Consider the following 23781-nt stretch of genomic DNA (forward strand, 5'->3'; position numbering starts at 1 on the left):
AAAGAACAGTATTAAGCGTCACAGGTTGACTTCTGCCTCCTTCCCCCAATTCACGTTAAATAAAGTCCTGACCCCCAGTACCTCAGCATGTGACTTATATAGACACAGGATCTTCACAGGGGCAATCACATTAAAATGAGGTCATTACAGTAGGGCCTAATCCAATATGACTGGTGTCCTTCTAAAAAAGGGAAATTTGCACAGAGGGAAGACAATGTGAATAGACACAGAAAAAAGACTGCCCCTTACAAGCCAAGGAGAAAGGCCTAGAACAGAGCATTTCCTCCAGTACTGTTTAAAAGTTCTTCAAGGGATTGCATTGTAAAAATAGGTTTGGAAACCTTGCATTTGCTTAGTTCTGTGGTCCCAATAGGTGGTGCCCTCACCCAGTGCATCTGAGTCACTTGGGAAGGTGATAGAAATGCACACTCTCAGGCCCTGTGTCAGCCCTACTGAATCAGAAACTATTGGGGTGGGTCTAAGAATCAGTGTTCCAACACCCCGCCAGATGATGCTGACGCCTGCTCATGTTTGAAAAAGATTGGTCTAGTACATTGATGTTTTATGTGATGGCAGCTCATAGAACCTGAAAAAACAGCACGTGCACAAAATTTTTTATTTACTGTCAGACAGTCCAAGGTCTCTCTTGGTCCATGGACATCTCAGGATCTAAAGATCCCAGTTTAAGAACTTGATACTCCTCTCTACTTCCAACCCAACAAGCCATAAATTTAGAAGCCCTTTTTGCCCTTTCTTAACTGCAAAATAAGCAGACTTCCCAGGAAAGCCTGTCCCCTGTCCTGCTCACATGCGCCTCTCCAGCAAAGTCAGGGGCTGCTGCCGGGGAGGGGGAAAGCCCAAGCCTCCTGCTGTCGCCATCAATTTCCCTGTTGAGGTTTACAGGCCTGAGGTGGAGCTGTGCGTTCACTCACCTGATACAAATGGCAATATTTTTCCTAGGCTCACATGAATACAAACAACCCAGCTGTGAAAAGATCAATGCATGTGTCTGCTGTGGCCAGTCAACTGCAAGTTATGTTTTGCAGCAGGGGCTAAGAAGAGCACGGCAGCTTTTCTCAAGTCGGAGTCATTTTTATATGAAATTGACAGAGACAAAAAGTCATGGCAGAGAAGGTTGGTAATTAAAATACATCTGTATTCAATTAGAGTGTGTGTTACAATTACTGAGATAGTAGTAACGTATGTCAGTAACAGGGATTGGATCCAGAGCCCTAAACACGATAGACTTTAGAGCAGGGCATTGCCTTAGGCAAAAATTAAAGTTAATATTGATGGAGATTATTTATTCATTAAATGGCAACACTATGCCTGGCATATACACTCGGCTTAAAACCGAAGTTACCCAGACAAGCAGATTGCCTAGCCACTAGGTGGTCAATGCTTGTTTGGTTGGCCACTTAATGAAGTTCCTCATCTGTATCCAAATGTAAATCGATGACAGTTACAACTTCTGTGGACTCAAGCTGATTGGTGATACCAATGCCAAACCCAAATTCTACTTTTTCAAATGCAGAAAAGATTGGGGGGAGGGGAGAAGGTAATGTGTTCCGTTTGCCTTTAAGAATCTTGCTAGCATAGCCATATGAATTATGTTCCCTTCAATGAAGCTATATTGCAGCTTCTCATAGTTTATGGAGTAAACAATCCAGGGGCAATTTGGATATCTTCATTCCCTTGACAGGTGCCAAGAATGGTCTCGGCTAAAATCAGCTGGAAAAGATTTGCTAATTTGAATTATGGAAGCCCTGATAACTTCTAGCTAGGAAAGAGAGGAGTTGTGCACACCCAATTGTCTACACGCACACAAATTTATAGGTCTTGTTAAATGAAGTTCTTAATTCTGATCTTCATCTGATGCCTTCCCCTCACCTGTCAACATTTCCAAATGAAATCTTAACCTAGTATTCTAACAAAATATAAAACATCTTTTAATCCCCAAAGCTAGTATGGGAAGGAAAACTGAAGAGTCACATGACTGAAGGTCCATATTGGCGTGGGATTTGAATGCCTGGATATGACAGCAAGTTGATTCATATTGGATTTTTTATATTCTGGAGCATGTAATGAGTTATTGATCTGTGATAAACTAAGCTGACATTTTTGAAACCAGTAAGCCATCAGTATATCCAGTAAGCATAGCTGTCAGTAATGTTACAATTAGGTCATTGGTAGTTTAGGATACATAAAGAATATGCATATTTGCAACAGTGCATGCATATCCATATGTTTAATTCTCTCTTCTACCCACTAGGACATACATTTTTACTTAATACAAATCTTCTCTTCACTCACCTCCAATGTACTTTCTTGATGTCAGTTGATGGGTTAAGAAGATGACCCGAACTCCACTTTTATTAGGAACTTAAAAACTTGTTTGCAGTCTGAAGTCTCTTTAGATGACTCAGCCATCAAATCCAGCAGGCCATAATATCTACTCTAAGTGTTGGTTAGAAGTTCTGCCACCTCCACTGTTGTTGAAATTCTAAAAGTCCCCTGAGCTACAAGGTCTCTTGCTAAATTCAAGGGGGAACGAGGGACTTCTAGGGGTTTCTCTCAGCCTGAACAATACACTTTAGACATTGCTCTCAGGGATTGCAACTCTCAGTAGTTATTTTTAGAAGTAGGGATGGGAGGGGGGAGCCAGAGGGGCTCTCTGTGGTGAGAAAACTTGGCAAAAGCTCCTAGTGACTTCCTTGCTGCCAAAATGAAGAGAAAGGACAGAGGCAGTGAGGGGTAAGGATCTGACATCTGCTCTGCAGCTTCTTGGAGGTGAAGTTCTGTGAAAGACACTTTACCAATAGCCTAGCGAGGTGGGATTAAACTCCCATTTGCACATAAGAAACTGAGTCTAAGTTCATTTATTTTCTCTAAGACACATAGGTAGTGATAGAGCTGGAGTCTGAACCACTGCTGTGGGGACGGCCTACACATACAATATGCATATGAAACTTGTGAAAACAATGCCTGTCTCATAGATTTGTTAGAAAGATAAACATTTGTAAAGTAGTTAAGTACTTGACACAACATGGACTCAATAGATGGAAACTGCTATGATTATTACTATTGTTATTACTACTATCAGGATAATCATCACCATCATCTTGTACGTCCTACCCAGGCCCCTACTGCTAGGTCATGGCACGCTTCGCTTGGCACTTCATGAGTGTCCTATACATTTTTGTAAAATTATCAAATTGGGTAAAGGATGCATTTACTGCTCCTCTCACTCTCACATCAGGCCTAGGTTTTGTGTGTGTGTTTTTAATATGTTTTTTTATTGATTTTTACAGAGAGGAAGGGAAAGGGATAGAGAGAGAGAAACATCAATGAGAGAGAAACATCATTGATCGGCAGCCTCCTGCACACCCCCTACTGGGGATCGAGCCCGCAACCCAGGCATGTGCCCTGACCAGGAATCAAACCAGGGACCTCATGGTTCCTGGGTCAATGCTCAACCACTGAGCCACATTGGCCAGAGCCAGGCCCAGGTTTAAAGAACGTAGTAGGATGTGTTAACTGCCTTCCCTTGTGCAGGAAAGGCAAGGGCCATGCATAGCTGTGAACTAGCTGGAAACGGGAATGGGACGCAGGGACCTATCTCTCCTCGCTGCCAGAGCAGAGAATCACAAGCATGGCACGTGTGCCCACGGGGGAACCCTGGTATGCATTCCGAGGGTTAGCACTTATCCTGCTCTGCTAAAACAGCAAGTCCTAGCATGCTTTGCTCAATGAACTCCCCAGAAGACCTTCTCAGGACACCCAGAGTGCCCACAATGATGGTTTGTTGCCACCCCTTGCCTCTTCTCCTCTCCCAGTAGTAAAGGTTGTGGTAATTTTTTCTCATTGGTTGATTATCGGCTAATATTCATTGGATTCCAAGGTTGATCCTGTTTTACTTCTAACTTCTGATTATTTTCAGATAATAATCCAATAAACTATATTTGTTAGAATTCAGACTCCAAAACCCCTTTAGCCCATTGTTTGTTTTTCAGTTGTCATTTAGTCTCTTTCAAAAATCTCTCTTCCTTGTATTGAGAAGCTCTGCTGATTTGAGATTAATTCTAATTATTCTAATTTTATGTCTATTACTGACTAAACCTTCTTCATTTTTCCACTTCAACATACTCACCCTTTCCCTTAGGCAAGCCTCCTAGCATCCCCAATACATGTCCTTATCATCTTATTTCTGACAGCTCCTTCCAGGGGCAACATTTAATAGAAAATGCTATGACTAAGTCTCAAGAGACTTGGATTGCATTTCAACATGGTGTCTACCTAACTCACTAAAGCAAAAAGATCATTAGATTTCCTGGGACTCAGTTTTCCCATCAGTAAAATAGAGGATTAGCCACTGATGATCTCTAGAATCTGTTCAATATTGAGTCTATTCAATCAGATATCATTTGATCTTTAACATGTTTGCAGGAACTATGTGCATTTTTTAATTTCCCCTCAAAGTAGCTATTTCCCATTATTAAAATATGGGTTTAGTGAGATACCTTTGGGATTACGTATTTTTTGCATAATCCATGAAATTTTGCATTTGAACAGTGCTCAGGGTCAAGTGGAGAATGGTCAATAAACATTTAAATGCAAGTGATTTTAGATGTTCTGCCTCTCTCTACGTAACCAACAGAAGAGATGAGAAATGAGAAAAAGGCCAGTGTAAGCTTAGATAATATTTAACAGACAAAATGATCAAACTCTCCAATGGCAAGAACAAAATTTTATAAATGCTTTTTGCTTCTACTGCAAAATCTCTAGCAATAAAAATGAAACTCTCTTAAGACTTCTTTACAACATGGCTACTAAAATCTTCCTACCAGGGAAAACTTCTCAAGACAGAAATGAAAATTTTTCTGATAGAGATGAAACCCAAAGCTGTGAATCTACTAAATAAGGGACATTTACAAACTTGATTATTCCCTTCCTGTCTGGAAATCACCTGTTACTTTTTCCCTTCTTCCATTTCTTCTCTGGTGTAGCTGATTCACGTATATGAAATAGAAATTCATGGCACACAGGCATCTAGTCTCTTTTGCTGTACCCATGGCAGGCATAACTAATCAATCACAGTACTCTTTCCCTATGCATCCTCCTGCAGCCACAGCATCTTTGTCAATGCAACATCCCATGCAATCACTATCTATCAAAGTTGGCACAATATATCACACTTACTGGCCTCCCATAAAGTAGAAACGAACTAGGTTCCTAATAATATGGCTTTCTAGGCCCACTTATAGCCTACCACCCACCTTCCCCCTCAAAATAATAGCTGTAACATTCTCCATTGATAAACTTAAATTTTAAAATGGCTGTGAAAACAAAGGCAAACTTAAGGGAAGTGACTATGATTATAAAAGACAGAGAACATGAACAAAGAATGATTTTTAAATTGCTTTTTTGTCCTAATTATTTATACAATTTATTGAACATCTACTCTGTACCCGTCCCAGTGAAGATGAGAAGGGTACATCTATCCCAGGCTTTCAAAAGCCTTTATTTCTTTATTTAACATGGTTCAATGAGCACCTATCTCATCTCTGAAACTAACCTCTATATAATCATGGGATTTAGGTAAAAGAGCATGGGACCTAATATTTATTGCAAGTCTACTAAGTGCCAAGCACTATGCTAAGTGCTTTGTCAATGTTATTTCATGTAAATCTTTAACAATCCTATGAGGACTGATATTATTCCTATTTTATACATAAGGCATTTAAAACTCATCAAATTAAAGTAATTTTCCAAGGTCAAATAGCTATAAAGAAGTGGAATTGGGATATAAATCTGGGTTTATTTATTTATGTGCAGTGTTCTTTCTACTATGCCATATTACCTTTGAAAAAAAGTCCTTAGACCCTGGCTGGGTGGCTCAGTTGGTTGTAGCATCATCCAGTACACCAAAGAGTTTCGGGTTCAATCCCTAGTCTGGGCACATATGGGAGGCAATCAATCAATGATGTTTCTTTCTCACATCGATGTTTTTCTCTCTTTCTCTCTCTCCCCCCCTTTCCTCTCTCTCTAAAATCAATAGAAAACATATCCTCAGGTGAGGAATAAAAAAAAAGACAGACATTTGGTACTCTTTCTATTAACAGATTAACAGATAAGCAAACTGAATCCTGGAAACCTAAGCGACCAGCAACAGAGAATAGTGGCTGTCCCTCTAAGCTATGCCTAAATATGTACTTTAAATTGCCCTTTTGCATTTGCATCAATTCAGTAGGAAAGGAAGGGAAACGTTTGGGGGAGAAAAGAAAACAGAGGAAAAGTAGGAAAATTTAAGTTAGTCCTACTTTCCAATCACCCTCTTAAAACAGAATGTTTGTCAACACTTCCAAAAATGAATTTTGATGCAGTGTTTGAGTGTGTGTTTTCAAAAAAAGAAGAAAGGATAGATGGAAGGATTTTGAATATAGCTTCATGAGCTTATTATTAAGAGTAAAAGCATTCTTATTTCAAATTTCCATGTACAACTTTTACAAAAGGACATGGTCTATTGACATAATCCTCCAACAATATTACTAAATTCTAAAGCAGATGTGCATATTGTTAATCAAGTGTTTAATATTGACTATAGCTAGCCCATTAGCTTCAGCTAACTATAATTTATGGCATGGTGGAATTGTATTTTTATAGGCTATACATTCATTTTATAGTACTTTGGGGCCTGTTGTCTAATCAATAAAAATACTTTTATACTTTTTAAAATAGGACATGAAATATAATTTTCCTGTTTAAAGTAAATATCAAGATGCACATTTGCATATTCAATTTTATGACATTGGCTGTAGCTGTTATTTATGTCATAAATACCAATAACGTAACACATAAATATCAATAACATAGCACATTTTTAGTCAGCTATGTAAACTTTCAGGTATATCACTATTCCTGTGGAAAAAGAGAAAAGAATCCATTATGTAGCAACACACTTTGTGACAATTTCCAGAAACTTCTTGCAGGAAAAAATGATGCCTAAGAAATATAGCTCCTGCTCTTTGAACTTACATTTTTATAAAGCAAAGTAGAAGATTAATATGGTTAGCTAGATAATTCTGGCAAAAAAAAAAAACAACCCCAAACCAACTCCCAGAAATATCCAAATCAATAATAAAGATAAAAAGAATGTTTGGGTTTAATGCTAAATAATGTCTCTCATTTTTTGGAAAGGAGGGAAGATGGGGTAGGTTTGTGTGTGCATGTGTATCATATGTGGGAACATATTTAAAGTTTTACAAGGTTTTAGATTTTCTTAATAGAGATTAAGTTTTTTCTGCTAATAAAATTAATTTTTGCTCAATGAAAGAAGAAAAGTTTCTGATAGTACTTGGAGGGTGTAAAAAAAAAGAAAATTACCACCCAGCCAGTGTGGCTCAGCGGTTGAGTATTGAGCTAGGATCCAGGAAATCACAGTTCGATTCCTGGTCAGGGCACATGCCCGGGTTGCGGGCTCGATCCCCAGAAGAGGGTGTGCAGGAGGCAGCTGACCAATGACTCTCTCATCATTGATGTTTCTCTCTCTTCCTCTACCTTCCTCTCTCTGAAGTCAATAAAAATATTCAAAGAAAGAAAGAAAGAGAAAGAAGGAAGGAAGGGAGGGAGGGAGGGAGGGAGGGAGGGAGGGAGGGAGGGAGGGAGGGAGGGAGGGAGGGAGAAGAAAGAAGAAAGAAAATTACCTGTTTCAAAAACTTTGGAATATTTTAACATAGGGTTATCATAGTAATTCCACTCTTAGGTATACACCCAAGAGAAATGAAAACATATGTCCACACAAAAATTTGTATATAAATGTTCATAGCAGTATTATTCACAATAGCCAAAATGTTAAAACAACCCAAATGTCCATAAGCTGATGAATGGATAAACAAAATGTATATTCATATAAAGGAATATTATTCAGCCATAAAAAGAATAAAGTACTGATACATGATGCAATATGGGTGGATCCTGAAAATGTTCCATTTGTATGACATGTCTAGAATAGGCAAATCTAGGTAGAGACAAAAAGTAGATTAGTGGTTACCAGGAGCAGGGGAAGGATGCTGGTGGGTACAGGGTTTCTTCTTGGGGTAAGGAGGATGTACTGGAATTAGATTGTGGTGGAAGCACAATTCTATCAACATACTAAAAATCACTGAATTGTATATTATAAAAGAGTAAACTTTTTAGTATGTGAATTACATCCTAAAACAGCTGTTATTTTGAAAAGAATAATATTTTTGTTCCTATGTTGTAAGTGGTTTTAAATTGTTTTCAAGTTTTATTGGTTTTCATTGTATATACATTTTTATATTTTTATACTAAGCCTATCAGTCTTTTTCTCTGTTGTTTTTGGTTTTGTGTCATATTTAGAAATTCTTTCCTTACTGTAGGTCTGTGGAAATAATCACTTGTACTTTCTTATACTCTCTTCTGAAAATTTAGATGTTTGATTCATTAGAAATTTATTTTTTGGTGGGTGGTGAAATATGGAATAGGATTCTAGTTTTTTTTTCTAAAATGAGTAACCAGTTGTTTCAACTTGGTTATTTAGTAATTTATCTTGTCCCTGTTGCTTGAAATGCTACCATTGTTATATTTTAATTTGCATATTAAGATGATTTTAACTTTTATATTAAAATTTGTGTCTATTCCTGTACTCGGTTCCATTAACTTGAATACTTCTTCCCATATGACTCTTGCTCTGTCTTATTTGTTGTAGCTTTAAAATACATGTTACGTTCTCTGTTCAGAACTATTCAAACTAGTTATATTACAGTTAAAGTTCTAAATGGTTTTGAAAAGCAGTCATAAATACTCTCACAAAGAAAAACAAAGCATTGAGAACTTCATTATAGTTACACTATTTAGAGATTAATTTAGAGATTATGGACATTTTAACACATTGCGACTTCTCACATAAGAGTAAAATCTGGTTCTTCATATACTTGCCTTCTTTTATGTTCCTCTGAAGAGCATTATTGTTTTTTTCATATATGTCTAGCACATTTTTGTCCAGGTTTATCCTCAGGTGATCTGTGTTTAATTTGACCTTGTGTATGTGGTATTTTCCCCATTATATGCTGCAATAATATTTGCGTGGTATTTAGCATATAGAAGAGCTAGTCATTTTTGCACTATTTTAAAAACTATTAACTTTGGTAAACTCTCATTCCTTCTAAAAAATTTATAATGTTTGTCTCCTTTCTAATAGTTATGACTATATTTCACTTTCTTGACTTATGGCTTTGGCTAGCACATTCAAAATCATGGTGTATAATGTTAGCAATTAATGACTGATATCCATGGCTTTTTAAAAAGAAGAATTCTATATTTTACCACTAAGAACTGTATTGGATTTTGATATGAGCAGTTTACATTTTGAGTATGTTAAAGAATTATCTTATTCTAGCTTTATTTCTGAGCTGTATTCAAGATGCATTTAAATTTTTTAAAAGACATGTTATGGTAGTAGAAATACATTTATCTTTCTAATAATAATCTCTCTGTTATCACTCATCCTGTCTATTTAATAATGTATTTAGCCAGACACTGTCCTAAGCACTAGGGAATCAAATACGGCCCTGGCTTTCTAGCACTCACTGCTGAAGGCAGTTGCTTTAACTCTGTTTATGACTCTGAAGAACTTATGGGACACAGTATAACAAGTGGCTCACTAAAGCAGTGCTACTCAGTGAGAGGAAAGAGAAGGATCACGCTAGAGGTGAAGGAAAAAGGCAGGTGTGGCACATGTTATTTAACAAAGCACCCCAAGTGATTCTTATATGGCCATAGGGTTGGGCACTGGACTTTAGTAATATCTAACCTCAATATAGTTTTACAGTTTTACTTATACAATAAGTAAATTTTCATAAACATGAATTACTTTACTCCTAGCAATAACCTCAGTTAAATATTATGTCAACATTACAGAAGACAAAATTGGAACTTGGAATTGCCAGAATACCAAAGTCAAGCAAAAAGAAAATCTGTGCTCTTTGTACTGACCCTAATAAAAGAATTGAATAATATAATCCATGACTTAATAATCTCATAATCTTTAGGAGAGAGTTCTAGAATTCATTCTTCTGTGGTTTATTTACCCCAACGATCCCCCTTTCCCATTTCAATGAGAGAATCACCTGTTAATCACACCAGGCCATCCCAACCAGTACTTTTCCAACCCCCCAGAGTTGCAGGAATACCTAAGACCAGTCCTCTGTGGAAACCCTGTATTCTTGCCCTAGGTTGACTTGCTCTGATCCAGAGGCAAGGGTGGGGGGTGCTCAAATCAGGGCCAAATTCTATGCTGTGGTTTGAAAAATGTTGGCCTTCTATGAAGCCCTCAAGGCTTAGGAGACGGCCATCACCAGGGAGTCAGAACCCTTTGCTGGGTAGCCAAGCTCCTGCGGGCTCAAGCCAGGGGAATCTGCTCCTTCTTCTCCAAAGTGGGGACTGCCTCAGTCCCAGAGGCCGCTTCCTCCTCTACTTCATTCACAGAGCACACAGGAGACTGCTTCAGCAACAGGAGGCTGTATTTTTCCATCTCTGAAACTTAAGGAATATCAGAGGAAGAAAGGTGGTTGAGAGAGCTCAGGAGGCCAGATCAGCAATTCAGTCTCTGCTGAAAACTGCTCTAGATCTCACTGCTAAAGTGGAGTCTTGAGAGCTCTCTGGCATATTAAATATTCATCAAAAGCTAAACACCACCTTTTCAACGTTTGACTGAATAATACAAGTGCAGAGCTGCCCCATCTCTGCTCTTGAATTGCTCAGCTATACATAGCACTAAATCACAGTTCTAATGAAGTCAGTTTAAAAGATGAGGAGAGAATCCTTTGTAGTTTATCTCTGCCTTTCATTTCCTCTTAATTTAACCATAAACTAAACAGATCCATAAAATGTTTATAGAGGGTAATAAAAGGATGTTTTTAATACAAAGGTTGCTCGTGTAATTAAGCATAAATTCTATGACATTCTGTGTAATTTGAAATGGTTTGCAAGGAATTAACAAATACTTATATCTATTTTATTTCTCCTTCCATTAATGGCAAGTAATAAAACAAAAATGGAAAGAAAAAAAAACAAAACACAAAATGAAACGAAATTCCTTCCAATGTAAGTAGTACCTACAGTTCGAAAATTGAAACTGCAGATGTTGCTAAAGACTTTATCTTTTTCTTGGAAATGTGCCATTAAATTTAATTAGATTTCCCATTTGTTCTCCTTTCCTTTCATTCTGTCTCTCTTTTTCTGCCCTCCCCCCTCGATCCCTCCTCTTTTTTCCCTTTAATACCAGGAGGACACTATATGCTTTTCAATGGCCTACATAACACAAATGAAGAAACTCATCACCTTAGGAAAAACTGCAGGGGCCATTTTTCTAATCCTACACCTATTACCTTATACATTGTCTGTAAAGTGCTGTTGCTTCAAAGCTCACCCCAACCATTATACAGTACCTGATGCACATGGTCCCGACACTCACTTTTCATACAGGTTCTTTTCCTAAATAAAAAGGGGAACTATGCTTGAAGAATTCAGGTCATATTCTGTTTTTTCCCCCAGAATTTTTTGTAAAGTGAATTGGAAGTGATCTAATCTTTATTGTTATAACATTTCATCATCTGGCTGTCAAGATGTGATTTCTTACTCTGAAATGATCTACTCTCTATTACATATATTTCATGTTCACATTTCAAATCAAGAAAAATGGCAGCGTTTATGTTGTTTAAGATAATTGGGAGAAGAAGCCTCCGAACTGTATTTCTCTAAGTTCATTTAGACTTCAGCAGCCAAGATTGATAATCAGAGTCGGAGGAGGCCTAATTTTACATGGAGTGATAATGGTTTAAGTAAATTAATTTTTCAACATTTTTCTCATCTACACCAAGTGAAGATGAAGGGTTCCCTCAACACTTAGAAAACAATGATTTTGGATAGTTTCACAAAACATTTTAAAAGCAACTATCAGCATTTTCTGAAAAGTATCAGTCTGAAAAGGTATCACTGGTCAGCTTAAAAAGGAATTAGATAAAATAAGATTAATTGCCAGGTCTACTTTTCCTAAGTTGGTGAGACACAGCGATGAGTGGTAATAACTGCATAACTCTCCACCGTATGGTTTCCGTGTTGGGTGGAACAGGCTGGGAGTGGGAAGGATTACAGTTTCTCACTTCATTGTTTCTGAGCACCTGAGACTTCAGAGTCATTCAGGCTCACTGGAGGCCATTTGATGAAAACTAGATTTCCTCTTACTCTCTTGTATGTATTTGTCTTTTAGAGTTTGGTGTTTCTCTGGAAGATAGAAACTTTCTCCTGTCCACTAACCGTAATTATAATAATGATTCCCAATTTTGCTCCTGGGCAGCCCCCATGGACAACATACCAGCACTTTAAGCTCCACTTATCCAAAACCAAACTCAATTATGCCCCCTGCAAACCTCCTCCACCTCCTGTGTCTCCATCTCTTACAGTAATTCAATTTTTCTCAAATCCAGCCAGACTAAGAAACTTGGAAAAATCTCCCCTTCCCCCGTTGACATTCAAACACCAGCCCACTCTGCTGTGTCTCTGCATAGATTCCTATTTTCCTATTGGTTCCACCGCCACTGAAGCCGTCTTCTGGCCTGACCCCTGCATCCCTACTTCTGAAACCTCCTGCTTCTCCAACCGGTTCCTTCCTCCGGCGTGAGTATTGTCTCTCAAAAGCACCGCCTAGATTATGATCATCTTTTCCTCAAAAATCCATGGTTTCTAAACACCCCAAGAAAAACATTCAGACTCCAGCAAGTTCCAATTCAGAAATTCCATACATGACTCTATCCTGTCCTTCCCGTCACATCTACTGCTACATGCCCCCAGGACCGCCAGTCATGGCCCAGCCACACCAGGCCCTCCCACCCTCTCTTGCCTTTGCTGTCCCCTCAGCCCACAATAACTTGGTTGTACTCCTCTGCCTTGGACACTTGTCCTTCACTGTGCTTGGCTCTGCTTGTGTGGCCCCCTGTCATGAAGTCTTTTACCACCCACGCTATTACTCATTGCCCCTTTTCTGGCTCGAGCACTTTCCCTCCACCTCTGGATTCAGCATCTGCGGCGTATGAAGTTGGCCTGTGGCACATGTGTTGTAGGTTGCACCCCCCACTCCTTACCCACCCATCAGATGCCTCCAGCATTCCCGCCCCGGCCTCTGTTCTAGACACTGATACAAAGACCAATTCCCTCCTCAAGAAGCTCGTTCACGTAGGTGATAAAAACATGTGACTAGTGCGCTATGGTGAGATAAGTGTCATAAGGAAGTCCAAAGGAGAGGAAGTGGGGAGACAGTGTGACGGGCACAGGACCTACGCGCAAAAGATTCAGGTGTTCAAGGTCTGCCTCTGCTACGTAGCTAAGTTATAATAAGCAACTCTCCTACTTTCAGTTTTCCCACCTGCAAAGTGAGGGGCCCTACCACCTAGTGTTCTATAAACATCAAAATAAAATGGAATACTGAGTTTTCATTTGCTTCACCAGGTCCACTCTCTTTTTTCTCTACTCTGTGCTTCTAGGAGTTGACCTCTAAGCAAGGGGGTCACCTCCACATCACCTCTCTGTCTTCAGGTTCTGCTAATTGCCTTCTCCTCTGGCTCCTTCGGTCCCAGGGGTAGTCAGGCCCCAGGGTAACTCTCCCTTGTGGCTTCCCTGTCCTCTGCCCACACCTCCGCAAACAGTCCCTCTACGAAAGTCCCCGAAAATTACCCACGTCAAATGTTCCCTGCCAGGACTCTGATTGATAAAACTGCTTTTCAAACTTTAACTTGCTGTCTAAATGCAAGGTATTTCTCATTTATCTCTGCACAGTGCTTTACACAAAGCAGATTGCTGCTATTAATAACAAACGGTGGAATGAATGTATGCAAGGATGAATGAGTGAATGATCCTGCCTGCCTCCACTTTAGCTGCATTCCAATGGCGGGAATATCTCCTTGTCACCTTGATTGGATTTTTAATGCTTGATTTGATTTGGGAGGTCCCCTGTTCCCTTGGAACTTACTGTCTCTTGGGGAAAACATTTCTGCAGATAGTCTATCTCAGCCCTTGTTTGTTTCTAGTGATTAAACTTGAAAGGGTTAACTTTGCAATTTCTAGAAATACCCTCTTTCTATAGGCTGCACAATTACCCGATAGCAAAAATGGATTACATATTTATTCACTTATTTATATCTTTTGTTCATCAACATAAAAGATGGCAAATAAGTCAAAAGCAAGCAAGTGGATTATTCCCTTATTACTTGGGAACCAAGAGCACATTTAAAGAATCAGTAGCTTAGACTGGGGCAGTTTTTCAAAAGCACAGAAAAAACACAAATCATTGCTTCCACTGTCCTCTTTTTCTAGGGGAAGCCTAGCCAATGAGTGGGCAATCGCACGGCCTCGTCGAATGATCTAAAGACAGTTAAATCACAGAATTCAGTAGCTTGATATTTATAGAGTTGAACTGATTAAACTTTAATATTAAATTTATTCCCAGGAACTATAGACTATCCTTGTCTCCTGAATCCCCAAACATATCAGTAAAATAGGAGATAACCATTTGCCTCTTATTTTAATATAAGGTCAATGACTTAAAAATGAGAAATTGACCCATGGAAACTATCTTTATGGAAACATTTTTGAGTAAATACCTTTAATAGTATGCTTTGGTGCTGAGTAGGTATTATTCATTAGCAAATAATTGCATAACTGGAATTCTTAATTAAATTTTTTGATGAGAAATGAGTCTGTTTATTCTGTAATTATAACCCAGAAATTCAGAACATATTGGGGATAGTTTATGAGCACAATATCAAAGATTTTAATATAGCAAAGAACTCACAAAGCTTTTAAACAGGAACTCTTAGAAGAACACACGCGCGCGCGCACACACTGTGTATGCTGTGTATGTGCATGGATCAGATAAAATAGACTTTAAATGTCAACCATTGAGCCCGGCCAGATGGCTCAATGGTTGAGCACCGACCCATGAACCAGGAGGTCGCTGTTCAATTCCCGGTCAGGGCACATGCCTGGGTTGCGGGCTCGATCCCCAGTAGGGGACGTGTAGGAGGCAACAAATCAGTGACTCTCATCATTGATGTTTCTCTCTCTCTCCCTCTCCTTTCTTCTCTCTGAAGTCAAAAGAACATTTAAAAAATTATTTTTAAAAAGTCAACCATTGAATATAACTGTAACATGGAAATACTCTAATTTAATGGATATGTAATGCTGTTAAAAACCTCTAAACAGCCTTCCGGACCTTTCTGGATTTTCCGGGAAGGCTCTTAGCCAAGTAGTTTCTTCCTTTAACTTTATAAATGAAGTACAAATTCAGATAATGGCAAACTCCGTGAGGCTCCTTTTTAAAGCTTTCCTCTTTAAAAAGATAAGCTTGAAGTGATTTTTTTCATTATACTTCAAAATTCAAGCTTTAGGAGATAACCACTGAGGAGGAGCTCATTCTGGAAGATGGTTAAGTGAATCAGGTAATGCTTAAATCTAACTTGGTTGCAAGGGTCAACCTGGTAAGAAAGTCTGTTACAAAGATTTATAGGCTTTATGTGTTTTTTTGTACTTGTTGGCTGTCAACTGATGCTGGGATCTCTGTTCAAAGGCCAAAGAGATCTGGGGACAAGGAGAACTTGAGCAGACCACTTTGTGGGCCCAACCAAAGGTTAGACAAACTGTAGGTTTCTCCCCAGACTTCTCCTAGGACGTAAATGAAATTCCTATAATGGGCTGGTGGAGAGAGCTTACCTCCAGTCACCTCATTTGTGATGTTACTGACTCGGTGACACCATAACCCAGACCCAGATTTAAACGCTGTTGGCCAAATGTACCTTCCCACGTGCTGCTGGGCCTTGCCACTGCATCACAGCCTACTAGGGCATTTGGGTTGTTGGACAAGTCCTTTAATTAAAGCGTTTGCTACTGATTTTTATCCCAGAATGTCAACTCCTTCCTGTCCGCTAAGCACATACCACCCTTCAATCCTTGGCATATTAGCAGTGTGATTTTTTAAAGGAATCTAATATATTCAATATTAATAAGATGTCCATAATAGGAAACGTCCTATCTGAGAAGGCACAGGAAAAAAAAAAGTATCTTTTGTGCTCCTTTTTTTGGAAAGACATAAATTACCCAGAATCTTAGTCTCTCTTTTTTTAATCAATCGGTGTCACTAGTGGTTTTGGGCAATGAATTGGCTCTGTAACTCTACACAGTACAGTCCTTTCTGATGTGTAGCATTCAACGTTTTTGGTTTTGTTTTTTGTGTAAGGTGCAGTTGTATGGCCCTAACCATTAATTGCAACATTTATGGCTTAACTGGTAAGGTTTATTTTAATAAAAACGTGTATGCTGTTAAATAGGTCCTTTTTTTCTCATTATTTGTAAGTGATTCAGAGATGCATAATAAAATGGATATAATGTCCAAAGGTTCAAATAATGCTATAAACCCCATTGCGGAATTCCTGACACTAGTTGGTATGTGACAAGCAAAAACTATCAAAGAATTAGAAATTGAAGCACATTTTTAACCTAGCTTTGAGCATCTAGTTTTGGATTTTTTTAATGTTTTTATTTTCTGTGTTATCCAAGACACATTTTTTCAAACCTATACTCTTTCCATTTTTCATAGCATGGTGTCCTAGAAAGAAAATTAGGCTTGAGAGCCAAACAGACCTGTATTAGACCCTAGACTCCATCATCCACTAGGGCTGAAAACCCTGCTAAGACGGTTAACTTAAGCAAGTGTGGCTTCCTTGTTTCTAAACGATGCCTGTCTTCAAGAGCTGTGGTAAGAATTAAGTGACACTATTGTGGCCAGCCAGCATCTGGATGTAATAGGTACCCAGTGGGTTTCTTCTCCCTCTGTTGACTTGAATTTTAACATTGGCTTAAGGGGGAAAAAAAAAAAAAAGATTAGGCAGGGAGGTTGTTTTTTAAAAAGAAATTTAAAAGTATTTTTAAAAAAACAGATAAAAAATTGTAATTCTCTACTACTTTTGGTTATTTCCAGCCTTTTTCTTCTTTGTTAAGACATTCTAACATTTAATAGAAACTATTCAGCCCCAGCTCTTCAAGGTCAGGGGCTTGGTTACTGTAAATTTGTGGAGAAAGGGCTGTCAGGAATTTACATCTGCTGGGATGTAAGCTGGAGTCCCTGTATCCTAAGTGTTTCTTCCCAAAGTACATAGAAGTACAATTAAGCAATTCCAGCTGAGTTACCATCTTTTTATTCGATCTTCCCTCCAAAACATCTATTTCGCTTCTGTTTGTTCAAAAGATCTTTGATAAAATGGTGATAACATTCCTAGTTCTTGTGTTTTCAAAAGAGCTGGCATTATTAAAAGCTGTTTGCTGCTCATCTTTCGTATAAAAAAACACAAGACAAAAAAGCTTAACTCTTTTTATTTAGCTTGAGCATGCAGTGTCCTTCCACACCATGGCACCTACAGAGTCCTGAGCAAAATTAGATAAGTAACTGATTTATCATTTCTGTAAATGCGTGGTGCATTCCCTTTACTCAGAGGGTACAGCAAAAATTATTCATGCTAAGGGAGAGTAATCAGAATGACTGAAAAAGCACATTTTTATTACTTCAAACATAAGCCTAGCTGTGGTGGTATACTATCATAGTACATAATAATAGAAATGAATTATGTCAGTAAACTCTTGAGGTTGAAGATTTACCATGATAAATATTTTTCATTAAAGTGAAATATCTTGGCAGAGTCACTTTTATATGCAGACTATTGACACAAGGAGGCCAGCTGTGCCTATGCAGATGCCGAGATTTGGGTCTATATTATTAATGATTTATCATGTCACGGGGAGCTTAGATTATTTTTGAAAGCAATCCCTTGCCACAAAAGCACTTTCTATAATGTGCAATCGCAAGGCATGCTATATGTGCTCTTCAAATTAAAGTAATCACAGAAGCTGTAGCTACCTTTGAAATTTCAATACCTCTACTTTTTTATTTTGAAGCATGAAATTCTGCATTCTAACCTGTATTTTTCATTAAAATTCATACAAAATGTTATTTTCTACCAACAACTGGATAGTGAATATTGTATCTGAATTAACAAGCATATGTACATGGATGAGGGAGTGAAGGACTTGGAATGGAACAAACATTTATTGCAAACCCATTGTACAACATGGACTTTTATTTTAAATCTCACATTTAATGTGAGGTTGGACTAAGTTTCTAATCCAATTCTGCAGGATTCCCAGAGTGCACTTCCATCAGGGCACATGTAAGAACATTGGCTAATATTTATTCAGTGCTTGCTGTGTTCCAGGTAAGATGCCAAACACTTTACATGCATTATCCCATTCAGTCTTCATGAAATCCACTTGAAGTATTGTTATCACCCCTGTTTCACAGATGAGAAGACTAAAGCACAGTGCAGGTGAATAAATTATCCTGAGAGGAGGTGTCTGAATATAGATCCAGGTTGTCTAATGTTCCAGAGCCTTCTGCTATTAACTGTGACCTCTCCATTAAAACTATTATGACAATTAAGTAAGAGGTATCGTTCAGATCCTACTTAGTCACTACCTGTGTGGCCTTAGGCAAGTCACTTAAACTCTCTAAGCTGAAGTTTCCTCATCTATAAAGTGAAGATAATATTGGTACTTACATCATAGACTTATTGTGAGTTAATATTTGAAAAGTGCTTAGAACAGAGTTTGTCACATATTTAGCATTAATGTTTTGTTTAATAACTGTAATAGTTAAAAAGTGGTACACTCTGTTGATTGATAAACTTTCACTGGCTATTACACACAGATTTTCTATAATTTTCAGATAGCTTTTATTCTTAAAACTAGATTGGAGCCCTTGCCAGTGTGGCTTAGTTGGTTGGAGTGTCGTCCTGTACACCAAAAGGTGGCATTTTGATTCCCCGTCAGGGCATATACCCAGGTTGCAGGTTTGATCCCTGGTCTGGGCATGTACGGGAGGCAACCAATTGATGTTTTTCTCTCTCTCTTTCTCTCCTTTCCTCTCTCTAAAATCAATGAAAAAACAAACAGAAACTAGATTGCAAATAAAACATAGAAATAAAATTCTGAATTTTACTCCTAAAGTAAATAAACAAAGAAACAGATTGTAAATTAGGTTACTACTTATGACTAATGAGAGATGTATGCAGATAACACTATAAAACATAGTCACTAACCATTTACAGCATTGAGTCCTTTAAGTGTTCTTTCTGGGTATAGAAAGAGGAAATATCTTCCTCCCCTCCCTTCCTTTATTATCCACTTTAGTATTCACTCAATTCAACAAACATCCTCACACAGGTACTATGCTTGCACTGGGGATGCAGGTGAATAAATCCCTACTCTGGAGGAACATGCAATCTAGGGACGACTATACTCTCTGGTTTGGCACATAAAAGAATGTGAAAAAGCTGTGGGTTCCATAATCAGATCTCTTTAACAAGTATCTGTTGAGTGCCCATTAAATACCAGGCACTGGGCTAGGCACTGCTGCTGTCCAGGTAAATAGGACATGATCCCTCAGTTAATTAAGAAGCAGCCAGTGGGGAAGACATCCTAAACAGATATTTTTCCTTCAGTTTGCTAAGTTACATAAGTGTTCAGAAGAGAGGGCTTAAACCCATCCCAAAGGGAGTGGGTTGAGGACATTTTGATAGCTAAACAAAATTTTTGTTAAAAGTCAAGGAAAGCAGATTAAAGTGCATCAAATCATGGAGAATGAGTGCCCCAGAAATCAGAGATGCCACAAGTGAAGACATGGAGACGTGAAACATGTGACATCTCAGGGAACTACCTACAGCATGAGGTAGTGGGGGGGCAGACTAGAGAAGTGAACATATAAAGTAAAGTGAAGGGGCCAGATGCTAATACACTGCATAAAGAGTGAGCAGTTTCCTTAGAATCTGAACAAAGAGTGTCATTTCCCTGATGAATCCTTACTAAATTATTTTGATCTTCAAAAGATGAAGGGCCATTCTTTGTATGCTGGTGAATTGTCCACTTCCTGAACTCTCTTTCCCCAGCAGGCCGAGTGCAAGGATTGGCTCTAAGGTCTAGACTGATAATGAAACTGAAAACATGTCTAATCTTTGGCTTGAAGTGACCTCTCACCATATCCTTCTGCAACCTGAAGTTTTTTCATTCCTGGATTTAAGAACTCAGCCTAACCTGGCCGGGCGTGGCTCAGCGGTTGAGCGTCCACCTAGGATCCAGGAGATCTCAGTTCGATTCCCGGTCAGGGCACATGTCCGGGTCGCGGGCCCGATCCCCAGTCGGGAGCATGCAGGAGGCAGCCGATCAATGACTCTCTCATCATTGATGTTTCTCTCTCTTTCCCTCTCCCTTCCTCTCTCTGAAATCAATAAAGGTATATTAAGAAAGAAAAAAAAAAAAAAAGAACTCAGTCTAGGACCCTGTCAAATGCACACTCTGGGGTGGCACTCGGGAGAGTTGTCCGGTGCTGAATTTCAGTGAAGAATTCAGGAATCTAGAGGATTGAACTTTTTCTATTGCTGCTGCAGCAGATGCAGGACAACTTGTGAACTTTCTGGAGAGGTGGGTGGCAATTTAATTCCTCATCAAACCACTGGTCGCCTTCTTGCATCTTCATTCAGCGCACAGAGCCCTCTGCCTGCAGTGGGGCTTGCTCCCTTGGTGGAGAAAATACGGAATGACTGGGTGCCAGTAAAACAGGCACAGCTTTCTGGGTCAGAAGTTGGCTGGGGAAGGGCCCTGACTGCCAAGTAACTTGCAATGATGTCAGAACCCAGCACAACCAAACAACACCAGCCAGTCAGCCAACAAAAGCCTCAACAACAATAGAAAAATCAGAGGGCTCTGTTGCCAACGCTGTTCTTTCCGCCCCCTACCCTTTTCTTCCAATAGGACGAACAGCAGGAAGAGAGTTTATATTTTAAAAGACACACCCTCCTCCTCCTTCATTTTGGTAACAAAGTGTTAACTACCCAGGACACTGTCCTGCAGCAGTTCCTTGGGGTATCCTTTCTGAGTTCCTTTTCAAGGCTGTCAGTGGAAGGATCAGAAACAACTCAGAAGAGGGTCTTTTCCTAAACCTGAACAGGTAACTTTGTGCTGAGGCGAAAGCAGGAACCCTCAAGGAAAGGAAAGTCCTTACTTTGCCCCCTTCTCTCTTTCAGGGTAATTAACCAAACTCAATGAAAATCAAAAGTTTGGCAAAAACGCTCCCCTCTTTCTTTACATAGGGCATCATGGTTCATTCCAGCCATTTAGAGCCCCCAGTGATTCAAAATTCAACTGGAAATTAATAAGGCACAGCCGGTTCTTGGAAATGAAGTTTGGGTTCAGATCCTCCTGTTTTGGAATATATGACTTTTCTTCTTTCATTTGTGACAGTCAATTTTAAATGATGTCACTTCAAGGACATTTTCATTTCTCCCACAACATATTACACGAAACACTTGCCTGTAATACCGGCTCATTAGCCTGCAAAATTATACTGTGCTGAATGGCTTTCATTCAAAATAGAAATGGGATTTTTAGTAGGCAATTTCTGTATTTTTATAAAAGATAAAGCAATGTTTGATTGCTTCTCCCAGCTGTTTTAGTTAGTGGTTATAAAGAGAAATTGGAAGGGGGAGGGCGAGAAAGGTAATATGGGGGCGGGTTGGTAAAGATGTGCTTAAAAAATGAAGCTTCGATTAGGGAACTAAGGCTGGACCTGACGGAGCAACTGCGCCGGCAGCTCCTGCGGGCTGCACGAATTTGTCCTCTGGGCAGCTGGAGGAAAGTGAGGGAGCGAGGAAAAAAGAGAGAAAGAGGGAGGAAAGCGAAAAGGCTGCCTGGCGAGCCGCAGCGGCCACCGCGAGCCGGGCGACCGAGGCGCTGGGAGTTGCTGGAAGGAGCCGCTCTCCAGGGGGGCGGAGAGGGAGGGGGCGCAGCCCGGCGCGGGGAGGAGGGACGCGGAGGCCACGGAGGGGTCAGCGGGGCCGCGGCGCCGGGCTGGGGGCCTCCAGGCGGCGCTGGCCGCGGGGCTCGGGCTCGGGCGAGCGCGCCCGGCCGGCCACCCGCGCCTCCTGCCGTCCGCGCCTGGGGGTGGGCCCCGCGCCGCCTGATGGATTGACTTGGAGATGGATCGAATTACACCATTTGCCGTGCCTCGATTTTTCTTCGGCTTCGTCCCCGCCGCCGCTGTTGCTGACGCTGCTGCTAGGACTGGTGGTGGCGAGTTTCAGGATTATATGGAGCAAGCCAAGACCTAAAGAGACAGAGGGATATATATGTACATTTTCTTTCTTTTTGATTTTCTTTTTTCCTTGCACGTGACAAGCTTTATTTTTACCAGCCTCCCCCCCATGAGGTAAGACCCTCTTTGCAAATGTGCTAATGCTCTGGGCGCCCGGTGGGGCTCGGACCGAGAGCCTCGGAGCCGGAGTCGCAGCCGGCGTGCGCGTGTGTGTGCGTGGTCACTGGAGAGTTGATTTCTTTGCAACCAGCTCTCTCCGCCTGCCGTGCAAGGGACGCGTAGAGGGCTGGAGAGGTTTGGCGGACCAGTCAAAACTAGCAGAGCTGGGAGCTTGGGGGGAGGGGCATGTGGCCCTGGAGGCCCCCCTGCACCGTGCACCCCCTCGGGGAAAATACAGCCGAAGAAGGGGGCAAGGAAAAGTTTCTTGCCAGGCAGCGCCAGCTCCGCGCTGCCCCGTACCTTAGCAGGGCCAACCCAGGCTGCTACGGTGCCGGGCGCGGCGTCTCCAGCCAGCAAAACAGCCGAGCCGAGGCCAAAGGAGCCGGCTGCGGGCTCGGCCGCCCCCTTCTGCCCGCCGGCCCCGCAGCCGCCCTGGGACCGCGGGAGCCCGGCGGCGCGGGGCCCGACTGGGAGCTGGCGGGCGAGCCCCGGCCCGCGCCTGGAGGACGGGCGTAGCGCAGCCGCAGAGCCCGAGCAGCTCGCAGCGCACCCTGGCTACCTGTCAGTGCGCACCCGTTGTTGCGCCTGGTGGCAGGGGGCTGGGGCTCGGGGGACTCGGCCACCCCCCCTTCCTGGCTCCAGCCGGGGCTCCGGCCGGGAGGGCGGCCGCTGCCCACCCTCCCTCTCCCCCTGCTGGCGGAGCGCGCGGCGGACAGGCTCTGGGGCCCCGAGCTGCCCGCCGCCCACCCCACCTCCCGCCCGGCGCCCGGGTTTCTCCTCCCGGCCACTCTCCCCCGCAACTTTCCGTGCTTTGTTCTCCGGCTGGAAATGATTTACGGAAGCGTCTCGGACAGGGTCTCCGCCAGGCGGCCGGAGCCCGGCGCTGGGATGTGTTAGGTTCTCGGCTGCCCATCAATTATGGATGGAAACAAATAAGGAAGAGTCAGTTCTGCAAGAGCCCCCGCTCCGGCCCGGGAGGCGTCCTGCGGCCCGGAGGGAGCCGCCGCGCCGCCGGCCGCCGCTGGCAGCGGGATGAGCAGGAAGGTAGGGAAACTTTTATTTCGTCTTGACAGCGATGTTTGTGTCTGGGCTGCGGAGATTGATACAGCCGCCGCCTTGGGGAGATTCGGAGGGGCTAAACGAAGGCTTCCTCTGCCGTGTCTAACTGTCGGATGGAAATAAAAGGTCATAGAAGACTTAAAGGTGTGGATGAGAGCTGGGTTTGAAAAATTTCTGCTAAATCGACTCTCGGGACCAGTGCTGTCAGGTGATTAAATCCTGAACTTGTGAAAAGCTAAATGTCATGGAGCTAACGCGGAATGAAGTAGCAGTATCAATGCCAGCGTTAGAGGAAGGAA

General features: G+C 41.2%; 1 protein-coding gene across 12 annotated transcripts in view; it reads left to right on the top strand.

The window, feature by feature from the left end:
* SEMA6D (semaphorin 6D) overlaps positions 1–23781 on the top strand; it is a 522867-nt gene that overhangs the window by 446050 nt on the left and 53036 nt on the right. For 3 of the 12 annotated variants that reach the window (XM_081136891.1, XM_081136889.1, XM_081136887.1), the window contains exon 1: positions 22852–23467. The exons of 3 other annotated variants lie outside the window; for them this stretch is intronic. The gene's annotated coding sequence lies outside the window, so the exon portion shown is untranslated. Of the gene's footprint in view, positions 1–22022; positions 22379–22851; positions 23468–23781 lie in introns of those variants that run through there. 6 more of the 12 variants (XM_081136893.1, XM_081136896.1, XM_081136894.1 and 3 more) reach the window with 5 other exon arrangements.

Source organism: Miniopterus schreibersii (assembly GCF_964146895.1).
Source record: "Miniopterus schreibersii genome assembly, chromosome: 1".
Taxonomy (NCBI): Eukaryota; Metazoa; Chordata; class Mammalia; order Chiroptera; family Miniopteridae; genus Miniopterus; species Miniopterus schreibersii.